The 23377-nt window shown below is 33.5% G+C and overlaps 1 pseudogene; it reads right to left on the reverse strand.

Annotated features, from left to right (window-relative positions):
* Nucleotides 1-2816: 2816 nt before the first annotated feature.
* LOC146457267 (uncharacterized) overlaps nt 2817-23377 on the reverse strand; it is a 22900-nt pseudogene continuing 2339 nt past the window's right edge.

Below are 23377 nucleotides of genomic sequence, written 5' to 3' on the forward strand. Positions count from 1 at the left end.
CTAGGTCTTTTTTCCGCCGCTGACAAGGCGGCTGTCCCTTCCCAGTTTATCTCTGGGACAGAGGTTGAGTTCGGGAAAGAACTCTGAGCACCCCCCTGGAACCAGTAGGGCCTGAGCGGGCTTACCCGGAGGTACCGTCCACTGGAAGACATCCCCCACTACTCAGTAATTCACCATTTGCACAAGCCGTCAAACAGGTTTCAGTCAGGGGCCAACTGACACCACCCTAGGCTTCACCAAAGTTTGTGAACTAATATATAGCAAAGGCCCGATTACCTATATATTATACTCAGTTCTGAAATTTTTACACTTGTGGTGCTATTTTTCTGTATATTGCGTAATATTGCTTGATTTGGATTAACACGCATGCGCTTTTCTGCATGTACACGTTGACACAACCCAAAGGGGACTGGACACTAGTCTTTTATTCCAAAATGTCCGCCATTTTGTAAACACTTCATGTTTGTATATTTATCGTTCATGTTTTGGGATATTTGGACATTTATTTCTCCACTTTCATCGTTCTGATGTTAGTAGACGCTATTTGAGGTAAGAATGTCATTTATCTTGCACCCAACAATAGATTTTTATTATTGGATAGACTCGCTATCGAATATTCGTGAGGCCGTGACTGTATCGATAGAATGAGCTTATTATTTTTGCACATCGACTAAATCCTTAATTGGCATCCAAGAGTTAAAGTCATCATTGTATCCTTTCCACTTTACCAAAGCTTGTTTCTTCTTGTAATCTCTCCTGATGACTTTATCGATTCTGAATATCTCCTGATTTCTTTCAATAATTCTGGTTCATAAAAGCTCCCTTTAATCTGTTCATCGTTTAGATCCTTTAGTTTATATGTGATTGGAGTAGTGTATTGAATTTTATCGATAATGAAGACCTCTTCTGTCCAGTTTTCTGTATAACCTCGATCGAACACTTTTCTTTTATACTTTGATATTCGAGCCTTGTCACCAACTTTAAATTTTGGTTTGGATGACAATTGTTTTAAATTTCCATGTAGATTGAAGTAAACAATTCCTTTATTCTTTTTCTTAGATGCCTCTGTCGGTGTCATTTTTATTGAACTGTGTTTAGTGTTATTATACTGATTCAATATTTCAGGCAAAATATCCAGATACATTGTATTGCCTTGGGCAGTGAATCGTTTCCACATTTTATTTTTAATCGTCCGATTCCATCTTTCCACCACTGATGATTTTTCTTCATTTTCAGTCGAACACAGTGTAATGTTGTGTTTATTGAGCAAGTCTTTGAAATGTTTGTTGTAGAACTCTGAGCCTTTATCAGTCCACAGATACTTTGGTTTTCGACCCTCTTTGAATATGCTTTGAAATGCTGTAGTTATTGTTTGACCTTTTTTATCTTTTAATGGGACAATCCAGCCGTATTTGCTGAAAACACCTATAACCATGAGAAGATACCTGTTACCTTTATTCCATTTACTGAATTGTTGCATTTCAACAAGATCAGCAGCCCATATTTCATCAATATTATTTACAATAACACGCCGCCGAGTAAAGTTACGCCTTATGGGTTTATGCAGCACATTAGCTAATTTTTCTTGCCAGTTTTCCTCTTTACCCGACGGCTTTTGACGTTTTTTGGAACCCCAAGACCCAGTTTCTGTTTTGTATTTATCATATTTCGGGCCAACCAGTGACCCCACTGGCGCTCATTATATGGCACATTATCCAATGCTTTCACCATCTTTTTATCAGCTTTGTTTTTACATTTTTTGTCATCTTTGCAGACTGAATAATCAACATCATGTTGCATGGCTATTGCATCTGTTTTACCTGTTGGTTTATCATATATTTCCAATATTTGCCCTGTTTTGGGGTCCCATTTTACTTGATTCTCCAAATCATTGTATGGACCAGTGTATTTGTGCCCTGGAAGTACCCAACCAGCTTTGGGTTTTGGTAGCTTGCCAGTTGCTTTGTGTATATCAATTGAACCACCACTTATTGGTCTTCCTTTAATTCCTTTCTCATACTCATCCCAATTTGGTGGCTGCCAGCCAATTGCACGATAACTCTCACATGATGGTGTATTGTGATATTTTTTTCCAATCTTTACCACACTATCACATGGATAATCTTTGTATTTTTGTAATGTCTTTTTCCCAGCCTTGCCAGTCCAAAATTGACTCGACAATATGCCAGTATCTGTGCTGAATGCACTTTTGGCAATGTCTCCAGATTTGTATCTATCAAAGACTTCCTTTGTTGATGGAATTAATGTTCCAACAATATCCATCGACTTCGATGCAACCTTACCAGGTGTAACAAGTTGTTCCAAAATTGTATCCAAATTACCACCATCAAGTTCTTTTCGGTCAGTTTTGTACCTTCTTTTTGGTCTTACTTTGGATGATAATTTATCAAACATCTCTGATCCAGTCTTTTGAACAAAAGGAGTTGCTTTAGAAATAGCATAATCAATAGCTTTCGTCTGCAATTTAGGGTTTCTAAGTGCTTCAGACCCATAATATCGACCCATTTCAACTGCTTTCTTTCCCAACCATGGTACTCCATGTTGAATTAACATATCAGCACCAGTTGATGCTAAAGTATCCATTATGCCCCCCCCCCCCCCCCCTTCGGAGGGGCTATTTAGTTTCCCTGTTTTTTAACAAATTTGGTTTTAGTTATACCACATTCAGCACATGTACAGAAGAACATGAGCCGACCATTTTTGGCTTGCTTGTAACCTGCAGGCTCAACACATTTAGTTTCTTTCTTTTGTTTAACACAATATGATTTCACCATTTATATCTCTATATTATATTATTATTCCATGTCAGACTCATCCTCTGATTCACTCTCATAACATGTACGAAAGAATAAGGACCTTCCATTTTTGGCTTGTATTACATAAGATGATTTTACCATGTCAGACTCATCCTCTGATTCACTCTCATAATCAGACTCACTGTCATCATTGATGAATTCTCTGTCAGACTCATGCTCACTGTAGTCACTTGAATCATCTTCTGAATCTGATACATAATAACATTCTAATTCTTGACAATCTTCGCAAAATTTTCTCATATACTATTGAGTAGATAATTTTTTAAAATATTGGATTATAAAATTATGATTGACACTTTGATTGTTCATGTCAAAATGTGCATTGTGGATTGTTTTAAATATACTTGTACCCTTTTGTCTCTCAAATAAATAATACAAACACCAATAACCACCCAATACTGAATCTTTTTCTTGAATTTCATCACCTGAATACATTAATCGTTTGCCACTTGTTGCATAAATTGCATAATTTCTTTTGGCATAATTAACCCAAAACTATCAAAATATTCTGCATATTTGTCTCCGTTTCGATAAGCAACCCAATGTGTACCTGGTCCAATCTGTGAATCCAGGTTAATGATACCATCTTCATCTTTTTTCATCTTTTGTGGTAGATTATCTCTGCTGTAAATGCCTCTGAAGTCTTTTATTTTGAGTTTTTTGACTCAATCAATGATATCAAAGTTACTGAGTGGTCTATTTATGAATTTTACAGAATGTCTCCGATTAATGGAATCCCCTTGAATGGACTGTTTTTGCCTAACAACAGACCTTTTCCTTTTTTGGTTTTTTTTTTTTCCTTTGCCATATTGATCCCATGTACCGAAAAATGGAGGCGGCCTATAATTAACTGGCAGGACCAAACCACCATCTTTTTTGGTTGTGTTTGGAACAAAAACTGGAACCGATCTTCTGGATCTACTTCTATCCACCTGCAAGCCTTTACCCATTAATGCATTCAAAACCATTGGAATGCCAATTGAAGCCAATAATGTCCCCAAAAAACCTCCTGATTGTGCCTTAGTTGGTTTAATTACAATCTGTCCACCAGTATGTATTGCATTGACAATTTGCTTCTTTTGTGCTTCAGTGAGCCAATCTTTGTATTTTATTAATTGATCAATTTTATTTTGAGGAATGAGGAAACCACCAACTTGTCCTCTACCAAATATTTTATTGACTTCCACATTTGCAAGCCCAGAAAGTGCTCCAGTAGCTAATGGTCCAACTGCTTTTGCTGCCATTGGTAGTAATTTTGTGCCAATTTTGAATAATGATGACCAAAGACTGCCTCCTTGTTGTAGAGCTTTTCGTATCTGTGTTTTGCTTATTTTAATATCTGCTCCAGTTTTGTTTTGCATTGCCTTTTCCAGCCTATTTATTTGTGTTTTGGTTAACATCAGCTGATCCGGTCCAGTTAATTCAGAATTTGATAATCTTATTATTATTGCTGAATTGTTTCTCAAAGCCCGAGCAAGTTTATCTTTTTGCCCAATTGATAGTTTTACTCCGTGTGAATGATAAGTTGTCATATCTTTTATATAACTAACGTTACATAAAAAATTTTGGACAATAATCCTATTCAAAAACACAATAATTAATTTAATCCATTTATCGAAACAATAGTTTTCCATTTTTCTGAATAAGCTCAGCTTCTTGTTCATATAATGTCAATGCATAAACTGAATATGCTGCTGCAGTTGTACCAGATAATTCATAATGAAATGTCAGCTTTGTGGTACCATCTTTAATATCCATTTTTTGTTTTGTTAAATCGAAATACACGAATGAAAATAGTGTTTTGAAGTTATTGATATTCAACAAAGTCCCCTGACTGTATTCATTATTTGCATGCACATATTTGAGGACATCTCTGTAAACTCGAGTCAAATCAGCTTCTGGAGTGTAATGTACATCAGGATATTCATTGCCATTAGCCACAGATAAATGAAAGTTCAGCAATGTTCTGGGATCACTTGATACACTAAATGTATTGTACAAAAATGGCTTTACTGTTTGTGCTCCAATATTTGCATCATTGATAATAAAAACAAACACATGTCTTGGCTTTAAAATACCACTTGTTATCTGAAAATTACCACTTCTTTGTGTTGATGAATTGCTTCTTTCCACATTTTCACGCAAATAAACCCATTTATGAGGCTTCAAAAATTGATTCATGTACAGTGATTGTCCTTCTGAATTGAAAGTGATTCGTGGCACAATAAGCTCCATTCTAGTAATCATTACACGACAATCAGCCCCAGCTTGCCAAATAAGGTTGGCATCAGATTCGATCTCCAAATTCAATTCCAATCGTGTTGATGGCAATAACTCATCTCTCAATGCTTCAAAGAATGCGTATCGATTCAATGGTATTTCTGTATTGACAACCGCTGATAGACCCAAAAGCGCTTTTCTTGCAGCAAATCCTTTATTGTAGTTGTCTTCAGCCGATCGTTCTTCAGCGTGTCGGTTTGTATCCAGATAGAAAAACTCATTGGTTGCAGTTGATTGAGCATATACTGGACTATATTCCAATAGATTCTTGATATTGACACAATGATTTGCATAATTACAATCATACACATGTTTACCATTTAGCCTGATGTCCAAATCATTTATAAGACTGTGAGAGCCATTAACAATACCATTTTGGTCGCCAATTGCTATATTTGCATTGGCCATTGTTTGGACTTTAAAACCAACCGATATTCTTGCATTATACCAATCAAATGGGGTCACTTCTCCTGTGTTATCGACTACGAAACGATAACCATCTTTCTTTTGTGACCTATTATTCCCTGGATTACCAGTATTCAATGGTGTCTCCAATTGAAAGAAGACATCTTCAAACCTTTCAATATATTTTGGATTTCTGAATGATTTCATTTATACAGATATGTTACATTATTTTCATTTCCTCCTTCTTTTGAGTTTTCCACCGGATATCATCTGATTGACTCTCTCAGCTATTTGAAAATCAGTCAGTGGCTGCTCCATTTTTGGTTGGCTCATTGTCACTGATTTTGTTTTGGAAGGTTGTTTTTTGCTCAATAATTGAATTATTTTATCACCTGCTTTATTACCAGCAAACTCACCAGTTTTGGTGACTGCTTTTTCAGCTGCAGTTTTGGCTCCTTTTTTCGCTAATTCTTTTGCTGTTTTTCCGAAAAGTTTTGATCCAACTGATCTGAAAACATCCATAATTCCTTCACCATGGATATGTTTGCTTACATAACGGCCCAATTCTGGGTCAAACCGTGGTTTAAATTCACTTTGACGTACCATATATTGATATATTATATTAAACTAGACCTGAGAATCAAGCTCATGAACCAGTCAATGCCATTCAAGTCAATTGGCCGACCCAAAGCGTCAGTCACTGTTATCCCCATTTCTGAAATAATTGATTTGGAAACTGGACTGAATAATGCTCTTTTTGGCTCAAAAGTAAATGGATAACTCCTTGTTAAATTGTCAGTGGGTATCATTATCAGTGTATTTGTGAATCGTCCATCACTGAGGCTATCAGTTATTATATCACAATTAAAGTTCAAAACGTCAATATCATTGGTAATATTTGGCAATTTTGTCCCATGTTCAGTTTGGTTAATTAACTTTGGTTCAGATCCAATAAGTGCTCCAAAATTAGAGTTTCTAATATCAAGCTTCCATTGGTTGTCTAGCTCAATGACAACTCTATATGATGAAAGCACAAAATACAGATTCATTCCTTTTCCAGAAGATGGTTTATCTCCATTTTGAATTATTGATTGAGTGATATAATCATCAAGATCATCATATGAATTCATTCCATCAACAAATATGATTGTCTTCCAATTTGTACCATTATCTGGGCTGTATTTGATTGTATTATTGTTGTATCCTGCATTGACATTATGCCACGAGTACGTCATTGAAACTCGATCCACAGCTAGTTCATGTCTCATTGTTGTGTCAAGCTTCAATGGTGGATCAAATTTGATAATAAAGTCTTCAGGCCGACTTCGACCTATTTTTTGTCGGTTAACAGAGGAAATATGTATCGCTCTTTCTTGCATATATCATTACATTATATATTGTTGCAATAAATCAATGAGTTGTTTGTTGTTTATCAAGCCAAGATGATTCAATTTATGGGCTATCTGTGAAAATTCCTCTCTGACTCCATTATTGCCAGCCAAAATGGATCCACCAAGCAATTCCATTCTGTCAATCAAATCATTAGCATCATTGAAATAAACAACACCAGAGCCCAATTTCTTGAATTTTTTGCTGGATTTATGGATTGGATTCTCACTGAGTTGGTTCAATTCATCGAATACCATTTTGGCAATATCGCTGTATTTCTTCTTTGAGTTAAATCTCTTGGTCAATAAATCGATTGTATCGAAATCAACCTTTTTGTCCATTACTTTGCGTTTATCTTTTGTTGCCACAAGTCTGAGTTGTCCCATTAATTTTGGAATATCAATTATGAGTCCACCATATTGCCCAGAAGATGATATTTTGTATGCATTTCTCTTTGGTTGAGTATAACCAGAACCTTTTTTGATGGTTTTCGTTCCTTCTGGGATTATTTTAATGCGCCCTCTGTATTTTTGCAATAATTTGATATCTTCATCTATTCTATCAATTTTGTCTTTATTTTTTATCCTTCCTTGGCCCTTTGATAAAGGACCCTTTTTTGTTCCAAGTGTTTTCAACATTTTGCCAATATTTGCATCATAATCTTTGATATCAATATCCCCTTGCATAGAAGCTTGGAGAACAGAACTCGGAGGTGCAAGATCGTATTGAATCAATTTTTGGATATCATCAACATCAAAACCAGCATCCAAATTAGATGCAAAATCAGGTGACATTGATGGTTTATAGCCAATTGGTAGCTTTCCTTCTGGTGATTGTGGTTGTGGTTGTGTTTCCGGCTGATAAGTTAACATAGCAATGTCTTCCAAACCTGAAGTCAACGCTTTTTGGTTTTCCTCCAATTGTTCAATCAATTTGTCCTGTTTTTCATCAATTGTTTGTTTTGTTTCCTCTTGAGCTTTAATAATTGGTTTGAAAGTTTCTGATAAACCTTGTTGTAAATCTTGTTTATCATGCTTGTACTCCTTCAATGTATCTCTAACTTGTTTGGTTATTGTTCCAGCCTTAATCTTGGCTTCAGATAATTGTTTTAATCTCTATAAATCCATTATATTATTAACTTATATTAACTTATCTCAACTTATATAATGTATTGATATACATGGAAATCCCAAATTATGACAGACATGATAAAAACACTAATTTCAAAAGATTGTATGGTTACATGCCAAATGACACTTTTCGGATGTTAATATGTGGTAATTCAGGATCTGGAAAGACAAATTTATTGTACCATATGCTGATGAAACCACTTTTGTATTATGATAGAATAGATTTATATGCCAAAAATTTAGAGCAACAAAAATACAAGGATATGATTCAAACATTGACTGATATATCAAATAGTGTCGGGTATAATGTCCTTGTTTGTAGCAATGATGATATAATTCCAGTAGAGGAATTGAAGGATGATGATGCCCAGAAGATAGTAATATTTGATGACTTTATTTGTGAAAAAAAAACAGAAACCATTGATTGATTATTTCATTCGTGGCAGACACAAGAACTGCTCTGTTATTTATCTGAGCCAATCGTTTTACAAAACACCAAAAGATATTCGACTCAATTGCTCTCATTTCTGTGTCTATGACTTTCCTAGCAGCAATGAAAGAAGTCTGATATCCCGTGAGTTGGGTGTCGAAAAGGATAAATACATTAAAGCAACCAAAGAGCCATTTTCATTTCTATATGTTGATAAGCCCATGAAGAAAATTAACAGGAATTTTTATGGAACAATATAACCAAATGATATAAATGGGAATTTTCAACGAACATAGTTCATCGTCTTCTTTCACAACGGGAGGATTCAGAATGGTTCCTCTTCAAGGAGCCGCTGGGCCTCAAGGAATAGGGTTTAAATTAACCCAAAATGGAAATTATGATATACAAAACAAAAAACTTGTTAATGTTAAACAAGGAGCTGATCCCAATGATGTTGTCACAAAGAGCCGAATACAATTGTTGGATAATGCTCCTGGTAATGTACAAGCTGATAAAGCAGTAATTTATAGCGACACTGGTAGTGTTCATACCAATAGTATCTATCTACAAGACACGCCAGATGGTGCTGGTAGCTCCAATGATGTTCGATTATTGACTGAACATCAGTCTTATGAAAACATTCATCTTCATATACCAGATTTGCAAAACTTTGATGGTTATGGCGGACGAGCTAAAAGCGAAATAATGGTTACATCAACAGAACAACATATTACTGGACGGAAAACATTTTTTGATATTAGTGTTTTAAAACCCGATAATAACGATCAAGCGGCGAATAAAAATATGTCGATGATGAGATTAAAAAAATACCATCACCTGATTTATCTACATATTTGAAAAAAGATGGCACTGTTGAGATGACTGGAAATCTGGATATGGGTAATCAACAAATTACTAATCTTGGAGCCAATATCCAAAATACATATGATGTCGTTAATTTAGGTTTCTGTGATACAAAATATTTACAAAAAGTCTCCAATAGTGACCTCGATATGGACAATCATAAAATCAAAGATATGGCTCAACCAACTGATGATAACGATGCTGTTAATAAACACTACGTTGATCATAACTTTCTCAACAGGTTAACACCCAATGCTCTTGGTGGTGATTTAGATATGAGAGGTCATAAAATAATCGTTCTTGGAAATCCTTCCAGTCCCAATGATGCTTCCACTAAAGCATATGTAGATAATGAAATAGCTAAAATACCATCTGTTGGAAGTGATTTGAGTGTATATTTGAAAAAAGATGGAAGTGTTGCAATGACTGGAAACCTTGATATGAATAATAAACAAATCAAAGATATGGCTCAACCAACTGATGATAATGATGCTACTACCAAAAAATATTTTGATGACAAATTGGAGCAAAGTCATCTTGTCAGCAGCCATAAAACAAATGAATTCAAATATCTTATAGATACTGATGAAAGCAGTTCAGAATATAATATCACAGTGAATGGAATAGCTGCTTTCAATCAATCCCCGCATCAGAATAAAAAAGCCTATGATATCACATTGATTAAAGACAGTGGAAGTAATGATTACAGATCAAGGATAGGTTTCAATATTTATACTCTTGCTATTGGAACATACACAATTGTGTTTGAATTCTACCCACCAGAAATGACTAATATTCAATTATCATGTGATGCTTCTGAAGCATACATCCACAAAGCTGTACAGCGTGATTTCACTGCTTATAGCAAGCTATTGGTTCAATTCAATAACAACAGCAAACAAACTCCAAATTACATCTATTTGACGATGCATGGAACAGCTACAGCGACTCCAGTACAATGTCATCTGGTTGTTTATGGGGTGAAAGATTGGTCAGATAGTGTGTATCCAGGAGTTTATGACAGCTTGGACAATGTAATGTTTGAATATAAAAATGGAGATATGCAGATGCAAGTCAATTTCGATATGAATAATAAGATTATTTCTGGTTTAATAAATCCGATATATGATTCTGAAGCAATGAATTTGGGTTATTTTACCAACCTATTCAAAACGAAATACACTGGAACTATTGCCAGTGGTGTTTTCCAAAGAACAAATCCAGCAAATAATTTTCAAATCGCTGCTGATGGAAACAACTTTTTCAATCTATACTCCGTTGTTTTCCAAAGCAATCAACATGTTTCAAATGCACAAATTTTGATAAATGGGAAAAAACAAGGTGAAACAACCAACACTGACACATATGTTAGAATCGAGAACATTATTAGTGGAAGCAATACATTCGCTTTGCCTAAATCAACAAAATTTGTTAGTATTGATTCTATGTCAATATTGGATAATATTGGAGCAGGAACTGCTGTTAATGGAACTTTTGAATTAAAAGTATTACATTCTAATTATTTCAATAAATATTTCAAATCAATAAATACAATTTCAATATTTTATGGAAACCTAAGAAATGAAATTTTTTATTTGGGTTCAAATATTTTGAAAATACAACCAAATAATTTCTTCATTTTAAAAACGATTATTATTTATGCAACAAAAGGAATGAATGGAACAAGAATACTTATTCAAACAAAATCACGAAGAAAAATTTATCATGGTTTGGATGTAAAAGTTGGACGAAATGTTATATCATTAAACATGAAATTGGATAGCATAATTGGAATTATGTTTCACAAAAAAACTGACCCAATGAATCCTCAAATCGGTGAAGTTGAAGGATCGTTTGAAATTTATTTGTCAACTTTAGTTATCTAAATTATTAATATAATGCCATACATTGAAGATGAAAATGGAAACTATATTCTTGATGAAAATGGAAATAAAATTGAATTTACAGTCACTTTAGAAAATTTACCAGATGGATTCAAATATAGAGAACCAATACATTTGAATGATGATGGTCATTTGGATACAGAAAACAGACATTTGGTGATAAAAGATGGAGTTAATTCAAATCATGCAATTTCACTCCAACAATTAATTAACAGCAATGAAGACATCATCAAACCATTGATAAACACCAAAATACAGCAATCAATGGTGCATTTGGATAATGATGTCAAAGGGTTGTTGGATTCATCAATAAAAAAAACAATAATGCCAAAAGTGGATGAAAAAATAGACACAGCAATCACACTCTTTGCAAATAAATTGAAACAAGATTCATCACAACAAGATGATCCAATGGATGCCATCATGGTTGCAGTTGAAGCCAAAATAACCAAATTATTGAATGATTTCAAAGCTGAGTTGGTTCAAGGTGTTGATGAATATTTGAACAACCAAGTTGCAATGAGAATAGGAAGAAAAAGTGGTACAATACCAAAAACAAATTACACATGGATAAAATTATTGAGCAAAGATGACATTTTAGGGATAAATACTTTGCAAGAGATTATTGTGATAAACACATATATCAGGAGAAATGACAGATATCATCATTCCAAATCCGATTTGGTGTCATCATCATTTGATCAATTGGAATTCTTCTTTGATGTGTCATTTGAAAACTATTATTGCTACTTCAACAATCATCCATCTGGTTGGACAATGAAGTATTTTGTTGAATATATTAGGATACAATTACCTGACAATAATGATGAATAAAAATATTGTAATCAAATTGTATAATGAAAGAATTGTCAGAATTGCAAGAACACATTCGAACATCGATGATAGATTTTCACCGTAAATTGAGTCTTCCAATATTGCCCAGACAGGAATGCAAGATAAAAAGTATCGTAATATTCACATATTTGCATGAAAAACATTACAACACAGGTTTACCGGAAGATGTTTACAAAGAGTTAATTCATGATGGAATTGAATTACTTGGACCTGGAGATGGATGTTTAACAGCTATTCTCCATAAATTGTTTGGATGGCATCCATATATCAGGTCTCATGGAATACTACATGATGCTTATGGTCAATTTTACAACAGATATCATCGTGATAAAGGCTACACATATGCCATTGATGAATCAAAAACATATCATTGGATGAAAAAATGCATGTTTTTGGGTCAAATAACTGGACTCTATAATTGCATCAAAAATAAGATAACCATATAATATATGCAAAACAATTCAAAACAAAAGAAGAGATTAATAATTGATTTCAATCATATTTCAAATCGATTATCAAAAGAAGAAATTGATGAATTGAAAGCTTATTACATGTCATATCACAAAAAGATGTGGATGTACAAAAGTGCATACAAAAGATTAAAAAAAATGGGAATTCGCAGGGAATATTTCATCCATTGTGTTTGCAACTGGTGGTATTGCATCATCAATTGCAACCAGTGGAGCTTCATTATTGGCAATATCATCAGTTTCTGTCGTAATTCAAGCTTATATGAAGCATAAAAATATTGAAATAAGACTGTATCAATGTCAAAATGCTTTTCAAACCTATGGTCATTTATTAAATGAAATAAAAGAAATAATGAGAAATGGTCATTTTGATAGAGATGATTTGACAAACAAGCTTACTCAAAATGATGATTTCATTTTGGATAATTCGCCAATTGTCGATAAATGGGGTGACAAATATGATAAAAAATATCAGATATTCACTTATGTATAATTGATTAGGCGGATTATTTCAGGTCCAATAAGACTCATAATTTTATCCCAATAAACATTGTATAATTTCATGGTTTTTTTGGATTTTGTCAACTCAACTTGGGAAGAATCAATTTTCATCAATTGCAATATTCTATGCAAAAGATATTTCAAACTGATTATTCTCTTTCTTTTGCCATTGATTTGTGGCAAGATTTTGTTTATTTCAACGAATATTTTATGAATTTTGAAACTATTCGAGCAACTTATTTTCACTTTGCATTGCAAAATTATTTTATCCAATGTATGCGACAAATGGTATTTTCTATTATACACTGTTTTCTTGTATATTTTAAACAAATTGGCATGAAAATTGATGTATTCTGTTTTGAAATCCTCACCAATCACTTGTCCACAATGAATGCAAGTCAATTGACCAGAGATATCTCGAATGTTTTGATTTTCACAACAATATGGCATATTTGATGTTTTATTATTTTCTTCATGAAAACCACAAAAAACACATTCATCTTTGCAATGCAGGAATTGACACAGAGATGAATCCACCTGCATGAAATCATCTTTGATGGGGATTGGCATGATTCTGGCACCCATCGTACCATTCTTGTTTGTTTCATTGGACATTCGCCCAGCAAAACTTTCGAAAAATGAATAAAAAATATATGAAAATTAATAAAAATTGAAAAATAGATGAAAACCAAGTTTTAAACACAAAGTTTGAGGCACAAGTTTTTGTCACAAATTTTGTTTACAAACGAAAATGTCCATAAGCGAATGAATCAAGGCCATTCGGATGTAAATATCGTTTATCATCAAAACATGACAATGATGTTTTGTTGATGATAAAGCTTCCCAATTGATGGTGATTGCTTCTGATTGTTTTCATTTGATGATGCAATTGTTTCTCATTGAAACGAACATCTTTGTAATCAGAATGTTGAATTTCTTTTTTGATGACATTCTTTTTGATTCCTTTAGCCGTTTTGCCACCATTATTATTGTCTTTGATATATGAGTACATTTTGGATCTCAATCCAACAAATTCAGTGATTGGGATTCCAGCAGCTTCATCTTTGAACTTGCCAATTACTTTTTTGTTTGTGGCATCAAAGAATTGATGATTGGATGGATAATCTGAATTATCAAACATTTCTTTTTTATCCCAAAAATCTTGATACACATCTTCGGCTTCAATTTCATATGTCAAACTATCAGTATCCGTAAACAGTAATTTGGCTTTGGCACCATATTTTCTTTTGATGAAGTTATAATGGAAGTCATACATGAGAGTCTTGCTTAAATCCAGAATACACATCCCAACATATGCCGGCCTATTGAGAGTCAGTGATTCTTTGATTTTATGAACTGCAACCAGATTTGGATTGAATATTTTGCTGCCAATGAATGTTGGTTTTGAAGCTAATTTTGTCAATTGTTTTGGTGTTGTAACTAATCTAATATCTTCTCTTTTCCTGATATTCTCCATTGTTTTCCCAAAGACACTGTTATTCATCAATTTGAAAAAGTCTTTTTCGAATGCATTTTTGGCTTGAGTTCTTTGATGAGTATTGAAGTCAATATATCTTTTTAGCCATGGACTTTGATTGAATGACAATACTCTATGTATTTTGGTTAATTTCAATCCCAATTCACGGTACAATTGTAAGTTTCTATAATGTAGCACATATTTTGTTTTGTTGGACAATGTTTGTATCAACTTGGTGACTTGTCCACTTTTGATTCCGAATTTTTGGGCAATTTTTTGACAATAATCGGACAGCATATTTTGTGTCACTTTAATCTGTTCAGCTGCACATGGATAATCATTGTGTAAATCATGCAATTCATGAGGATATTCCAAATCGACTTCCAAAAGATATCCCTTCTTGTTTTCTGCATGGATATTTGACCAATTGATTTGGTTTATTTGTTTCTCATTCAACCATTTGAAATTTCCAGTTGGAAGATATTGACTCATTGCCCAACCATAGAGATTATTTCCATCCAAATACATAAGATATTTGCTTTCTTCATTTGGATTATGATTTTGCATATATTTATTGTTTGCTTTACCGTATCTATTGGCAATGTAACTGATTCCGCCTCTCATTCCTTTTTCAACAAATTGATACATATCAACATCCGTTATAATCTCCAAATTGACTTCAGTCATTTTCAACATTGCATCCCAGCTCAATCCTGGAGATGTAAAATAATGACAAGGATCCAATCTGTAATATTCCAAACAATTTTTCCTAAAATTTTCAAATACATCAGCCAACAATAATACATCAGATTGGAGATACAAATCATGGTATTCTCCCATTGTTTTCAAATGAAATGTATTCCAAACATTTTGAGCATGATTGTATTCTTCATCAGTAATATGTTGATTATTCATTTGACTGAAAAAATCATTTTGACTTGGTAATTTTGTTTCATTGAATTTCTCAAAGCTGTCCATGAAATCATATGGATAAACACCTTTTTGCTTCATTAGCTTGAATTTATCATCTTTGAACACTTGTTTTGTGTAATGAAAAGCTTCTTCAGGCAAGTTTTTAACAAGATTGGCCAAACTTTGGTTCATAAATTGGAGACTATCAATGAATGCCAAATTATTACCCAACATGAATGCCATGTATTTCTCCATATTATGAGGAATTACATTGATTTTATGCTTTCTGGTTTCTCCTTTTTTATCCTCAAAAGTATTATTCTCAATGATTTCTCCAATTTCTTGCATTATGAAATGGCTATCATATCCTTTCAAATTATGGAAAATAACTGGGATTTTATCTGTTAATAGAAAATTCAAATTACATAAATTATGAGCTGAACCACGAAATTTTCCAGTTACATGGCAATGATCTCTGACTCGTAAATCTGATTCATTGTATTGTTTTCCACAAATATGGCAAGAAGTTGCTTTTTGGAAGTCATTTTCATTCTCCTGAGTCATTATCAGTGGTTTATTGAATTTGTTTTTGATGATTGTTCGGCAATATTTGACTTCATTCAGCATGGATTCCATAAATTTGTAAACAGCTTTTTCTCCTCGATAATATTGTATTGGTTTGGTATATTTGTTGTCGTAACAGCAAACAACTTTGTATCCATAACCACAATCAGTATGTTTTTGATAAGCTTCAGTAAATGATTTTTGATTGGAATGTTGGCAACCATGTATTGGTTCAGTAATTGCTTCAAAATCAGCATATATCACAAATGGAGCTTGCATTTGTTTTTGGAAATTTTTGAAACCAATTTTTGATCCAACTTTGGGCATTTTAATAGCTTGTTTTCCATTGATTTCAATACAAATTTCTTTGTGATTTGATAATATTTTTTCAGGTGAGAAACATTGCAAACAATGCATACAGAAATGTTTCTTTTCTTTGTGATTTGAATAACTGTACATAAATCGGTTAAAATCTTTGATAAGACAGTAATGGTTATTTTCATTTTCTGAGATTAACAGCAAATTCAATACATCATCAAACTTTTCTTTGGAAATATAAATTGGATAAGGCTACTTTTTTTCATAACCGAATACATTGATGTTAATACTGTTTTGGGTTTCAATTTTGTTATATTGTTTGATGGAAACAGGGAATTCAATGCCATCATAATTTAATTGTTTAACAAATGATTTATCACTTTTTTTTATTCTTTGTGGATCTTTATTTTGAGGGTTCAAATGTCTAACATGGCACCATCGAAAACATTCATTGTCTTTATTTTGCAAATTAATAATTCCTTTTTTGTGATGTTGCAGTTCAGTGGGAAGTTTAATATATGAGCTTCCAGCAAGTGGTTCATATTTGATAATATTGATGTAATGCCCATCAATGGAATTTATGATTGGAGCAGAGCCTTGACTGATCCATTTATGTATAGTGTTCAGAATTTGTTCAACATTAACATCTAAAAATGGTTGTAAATCATTAGCATTAATAATTGTTTTTGGTTTACTGTTAAAATATCCAATTCTGGAAACGATTTGTTCACCAACTTGTTGTTGAAAAGTAATTTTCAAAGTTTCAATAAATTTCAAACCTTGCATTTGTGGTAATAATTGTTTCATAAAATGTGCGATGGCTAATCTGGTTGAATTTAGTTGAACCAAAGGGTCCATTCTATTTTTGATTCCAACTTGATAAGATTTAGTGTAACCCTGGAATGCTCGTGCAGTTTCTGTTATTTCAGTCCGGGGCAATGGTCTTGGAGAAATCTTTTTCGTTCTTGGTGGAACAATGGGTTTTGGTATCAATGAAATTGCTGATGTTTTATTCATTCTTGGCGCAGCAATTGGTTTATCCATGAATTGTTTTGGGGGTGGGATAATATTATTTCTTGCCAAAGGTTTTGGTTTATCTGCAAATTGTTGTGGAGGTGCAGTTATTGTGTTTTCATAATTTTGTACCATTTGTCGTACAGATTTCCTTGGAGTTGGTTTTGGTTTTTCTTTTTTGGTTCGAGGTAAAGGCACAGGACGTTCTTTTGTTAGTATTAATTCAATTAACTGATTTTTAGTTAATTTAGATAAATTAGATTTGTTCATAATATATGTATATGATATATTATTTTTTGAGGTGTGTCTGTTTTGCGATTTTGGGTTTTGGCGTAATGATTGAACACCCAATGGATCAATCATACTGATATTTTGCGTCGACGTAGTACTCAGTTGGCTACTATTGCTTGTTTTATTTGTTTTGGGACTCATCCCTGAATATTCAACAAATTGAATACTCAGCGATATGTATAAAAATTACCAAAATTCAACATTTGGTAAATGTTTTTGAAGTTGAATTTTATATGGGAAATGTCTTCGTTGTATTATTTTCATCATTGCATTATATTTTTCATCAATCAACTGTTTTTCTTCATCTGTAAAATCATCGTCTGATTCTTTCATTTTAATGTCTAATTTTATTGATTCAAACTTTGTTTTAGATTTCTTGGCTTTATGAGCGTGTTTAACATTTTCTGATCTAGTAACTAATTCAAGATTGTAAATACAATTATTTTGTCTATTTGAGTCAATGTGATTGATTTGCATTTTATCAGGAATTTGGCCTTTAATACATTCAAAAATAAATCTGTGGATATAACATTTTTGGGGGGGTAGCCCAATTTGAGTTAATGTTATTCTCAAATAACCTGAAGGATGTTTGGTTCCAAATGAAACTCTATTTGTTTTTTCATTATGAACTTGACCCATTTCATTTGCAGAATAATTAGTGTAAATATTATGTTGATAAAATATGTCATGATTCAATGTAACATTTTGTGGTGATTCATATTTCATTCCTTTCCTTCTTAAACCTTCATATTGTATTTTTTGACTCTGTGTCACAAGCTCAAGATTATCAATTGAATTGTCTTGTTTGTTACAATTTATGTGATGTATTTGATAATCTTCTGGGATTATTTGTTGATTAACAGCTTCCCAAATAAATCGATGGACTGGCATTGATTTATTATAATTTTTTGAATTCACAGTAGTGAATAAATAACCAGTTTGATGTAATATTCCTTTTCTTGATTTCAATATTCTCAAGTGAATAATGTATCCATCTTTTGAACATCCATATTTTGTATGAATTGGATGAACATAATATGTTTTTCCATCGTGAATAATAGTCTTTGTTGTTGGGTTTGACATAGTAGATTGAGAACCAACGGTCTCAACCACATCCAGATTTTGCGTTGATTGGGTACTGGATTGTTCCCTATTCTCTTGTTTCATATTTTGTGGCATCGTGGCCTCAAATTCCATTTAATTTTCATGAAATTGGAGGTCAATTTTGAATTCCATACATTTCTTCTAATTTTTTATTTTCCACTTTTTCCCATATTCTCTTATAATCACCATCGCTTTATATGTGTTTTGGTTTCAACTTTCTACCCAAATTTTATTTCCAAAACACATCATCCATTATTGAATCAAAATGTTGATTAAATTAGCCTTGTATTCAACCTCATTAATCCCTGTAAAGTGGAAAATCAGTGTCATCCAAATTGTGACACAACCTATAATACATTTTATTGATAATCTTGTTTTCGGTCCTTGTAAACTCATTGACATGATCTTCAATGGGTGGAAATTCCATTAATCTATTGATTGTTTGTAATTCTTCTTCTGAATATGGGCTGTTAAAAAATGCTTTTCTTGCTTGATGCAAATGTTTCATATTTTCTGATGGAGTTACCAAGGAAAGATTTTCACTGAAATTGTCTTGACGGTTGCAATTGATGTGATTAACTTGCAATCCAGGTGGAATTATTGTTTGATTTACTGCTTCATAAACGAATCTGTGGGCTGGGCATGTATTGTATTGTCCCGTAGAAATTATGTAATAACCATTCTCAGATAAATATCCTTTTCTGGGTTCCAATCTTTTTCGATTAATAATATAACCATCAGCAAATGCTGCATAGTTTTGAAATGTTGGATGAACATAATATGTCTTGTCATTAAATTCAAATTTTTGGTTCATATAATTTGATTAGATAATAATTTTGAAACTGGTTAAAACCGGTTTTTTAAAAAAGCGAGGATTTAGGTTTTTTTGACAACCGAGGATAATTTAGGTTTTTGAGAAACGGAGGAAAATTTAGGTTTTCAAGATGGCGCCTCAAAAGGCTGAGAAAGGTATTGATTATGTGTCATTTATGAAAATCGAAAATTGATGAGTTGGGCTGATTTAAGCGATCATCATGGGTGAGTTGGGGGTCAGTTTGGTACAGTTTTTGAAAATGATCTCATAGCCCCATATTGTATACTACTCGGTTATTGTAAAAATACCATTAATGCTACATAATGGGAAATGCTCAGAATACATTGTGGGTATTGTGGTAATGGGTTATTCCAGAAAAAATACCCCCCCCCCCCCCCCCGACGGATGGGGTCGTTTCCCCTTCCCCCCTCTCACCTGGATTTCCTGAGGCACAAGACCCCCCTCCTGTCTGGATTTCCAAAACAAAAGACCCCCCTCCCGCCTGGGTTTCCGGGAAAAAAAATATTAGGCTTAAATTGAATTAATTTTTAATAGAAAATACCCAAAATCACGTCTAGAAGATGTTCTTTTTTAATTTCTAAAGCTTCGGCTAATATTAAAAACTCTATCGCGTGGGACTAAAAAAAGAAAGGAGCAACAATGCGAAAAAGCGAACGAGTTCATCCTTTGTGCCCAATGGACAACACCCATGGAATCTTAAAACTGCACGCAGAAAACGCACTGGCTGCTTGTTCAACTGTGCTACGGACGATGGGACTTCAGAGAGGTTACCACTGTATATGTTGCAGGAACCCGTCCAAGAACTTCCTCATTGTGTTGCTTTCGCAATAACTTTATACATTTCCAAGATTTTTTTCGAGGTACAGATGGCTACAAGTTTCTCTCGAGTATTTTCGACAAAGAGGGAATTTTTGGACCAAAATTATTTGGAATTATCTTCTTCAGCTATAAATAACCCTGCATCCTTGCTTGCACAAGTAAAAATTTTTTCTGCCTGACGCAGTGGAATCCACGTTAAGAATGCAATGGCGGACCAAACATTTCAACGGGGCTATCGTGAAATTACACAACGGTGGCGCGCTGGGTCTGGCACGAGTAGAAATGTGTCAGGCGTTTCAAACTCTTCGTTGCAACAATGTTGCGACGGCTCGTTCTTTAGTATCTTGTTGTTCGTGTTTTCTGCTATAAAAGGACCTGCGAAGGAACCTAGATTATCATTTATTTTAGGTGAGAAATATGTGAACAAACTATTTCTACTATTTTCAGGGTCTGAGAGCGCTGAAGTGTCACTGAACTAAACGTTCGAATCGCGTGAATTATCGGTCGAAATTTCCAGAGTCTTTGATCCCCCCCCCCCCCCCCCCTCCCGCGAGAATTTCCAGAATCCCATCCGTCGGGGAGGTGTGGATTTTTTCTGGAATAACCCAATACCATTAATGCCATTAATGGGAAGTAACCAGAATACATGATGGTTTTTGTTGTAATACCATTAATGCTATTAATGGGAAGTAATTAAAATACATGATGGTTATTGTGGTAATACCATTAATGCTATTAATGGGAAGTAACCAGAATACATGATGGTTTTTGTTGTAATACCATTAATGCTATTAATGGGAAGTAATTAAAATACATGATGGTTATTGTGGTAATACCATTAATGCTATTGATGGGAAGTAACCAGAATACATGATGGTTTTTGTAGTAGTACCATTAATGCTATTAATGGGAAGTAATTAAAATACATGATGGTTATTGTGGTAATACCATTAATGCTATTAATGGGAAGTAAAGTAGAATACATGATGGTTATTGTGGTAATTCCGATCATGTCATGAATGGAAAAACCTGGATTACATTAAATGGTTATTGTTATTTTACCAATTACCTCAAAAACTGGGAAGTACCTGGATTATATTACTGGTGTATGATATTATGATAACTGTTGTTGATGTTACTGTCTTTACTAGAAATATGGCAGCCTATGGACGAGGAGTGCATCAAAGAAAATGATGGCTCAAAATTAAACAACTACCAATAATAAAGACATCTTTAATTAATTGTTGTCTCAATAATTACTCTTGTACTTTTATAATTTTATAATCTGCTCAAATTTCAAGCTAAGATGTATAACAGACTTGAAAGGTATCACATCAAATCTATGTAGTGCATTTACACCCAACCCAATAAAACAGACAATGCTTTCAAAAAATGACATGACTGGAATGTGACATGCATACTGCAGACAGTGTTTTCAAGATTTACATACTGTCCAGGGAATTAAACTTAAAACACGACATTTTCTGAAATATTCACAACAAATAGGTCTTAAATTCTTACAAAGGTTTTCATTTGAGTATCGTGAAGTAATTGCCAAGAAATAATAATTATTATTATTCTGGTCCATCAATTGAGTGTAACCAGTTACAACTCAAAGCAAATTCATACATGCAACCAGTGCCAAGCTAAGGTGACAGGAAAATATGTGTGAGGAAGTTGTATGTCCAGTGTTTAGTTTTACTTTTGATTTATTCATTAAGAAGCAGCACTCAGTTTTTCAGTCTTATACTTTTGACACTCGATTTAAAACCAATCTATATTTACCAAGCCTAAGCAGATATTTAAACTACCTAAACTTTAACTAAACTGGGGTTTCACTGATAATTAGCTTGTGAAATCGTTAAAAAAATGAACGATTGCTTCTTAATGTTCTCCATGTACCAAAACATTTCTAGCCCTAAATGGTTTTGGTACTTAACGCACCAGCTGTAGAATGCGTACCGGTGACTTTCTCTGATGGTCGAACTTTAATGAAACCTTGCTTGATTAAAGCTGTTGCCACTGGTACAATGTATTCTTCTTTGGGGAGTGTTGATTTAAGGCCACGTTTTAGTGTTTTACAGGCAAAAGACAGCTGTACTCTTGTGATGTATTTTAGGCTTATTACATTAAAAGCCACTGAAATTATTACTGCTGCAGACTCTTTGGTAAATGAATGTTTTTCTTCTTCACCTGTGGAAGAGTTTTCTTTCCCATCTTTGAGAACATGAAAAAAAAAGTGAAGTCCGAAGTTCAACTTCATAAATGCTCTAAACAAAATCAAAACTGGTAAAAAAAAATTCAGTCAACCATTTTGGAAAGTGAGCTGCAAAGTACATATGAGCTTTTACTTGTTGTAATGAAAGGTTCTTAATCATGACCAGTGTGACAAATGAGAGAGGACGCATCGAATGATGGTCAGTAATCAAACTCTGCTTATGCTGCTGGTATTTGCAGGACTGTTATACTACCTGGTAAGCTAGATCCCGCTTTATAAAATGTTGGTCATATATATAAACATATAAACCCTCACAAGCGACTTCTGCCAAACTTACTCTCATGTTTGCATGATTTTATGTAAACATGTGCCATTTTCCATTTCTTATATCAAAAGTAATTTTTCGGGTTGTTGCCTCGTGCCGCCAGACCATTTAATACAAATTTGGCTCAGGAACTAACTTTTCAGTATGATGCCATATGAAACTGTTATTTACACTGAATACCTTTTTTTTTCTTCTCAGAATTATCTTCAACGTTAACTGCACTTGAACTGCTGTTTTGGTTTTGTTCCTCTTCATATTGCGGTTGGTCATTTTTTAGCTCAGCATTATCTTCAGTTATGCCTGAACTCTCTTCTTGTCCCTCTTCATCTTTCAATCTTTTTTTGTGACGACGATCTCCCTTCAGAAAACATTAAAAGATTTAAGCACTTTGAATGTTTTCTGTATTTGTTATGAACTTGTGATTGTTACAGTAAA

The sequence above is a fragment of the Pavona decussata genome, unplaced genomic scaffold (genome assembly GCF_977016875.1).
Source record: "Pavona decussata unplaced genomic scaffold, jaPavDecu1.1 SCAFFOLD_244, whole genome shotgun sequence".
In the NCBI taxonomy this organism is placed as follows: domain Eukaryota; kingdom Metazoa; phylum Cnidaria; class Anthozoa; order Scleractinia; family Agariciidae; genus Pavona; species Pavona decussata.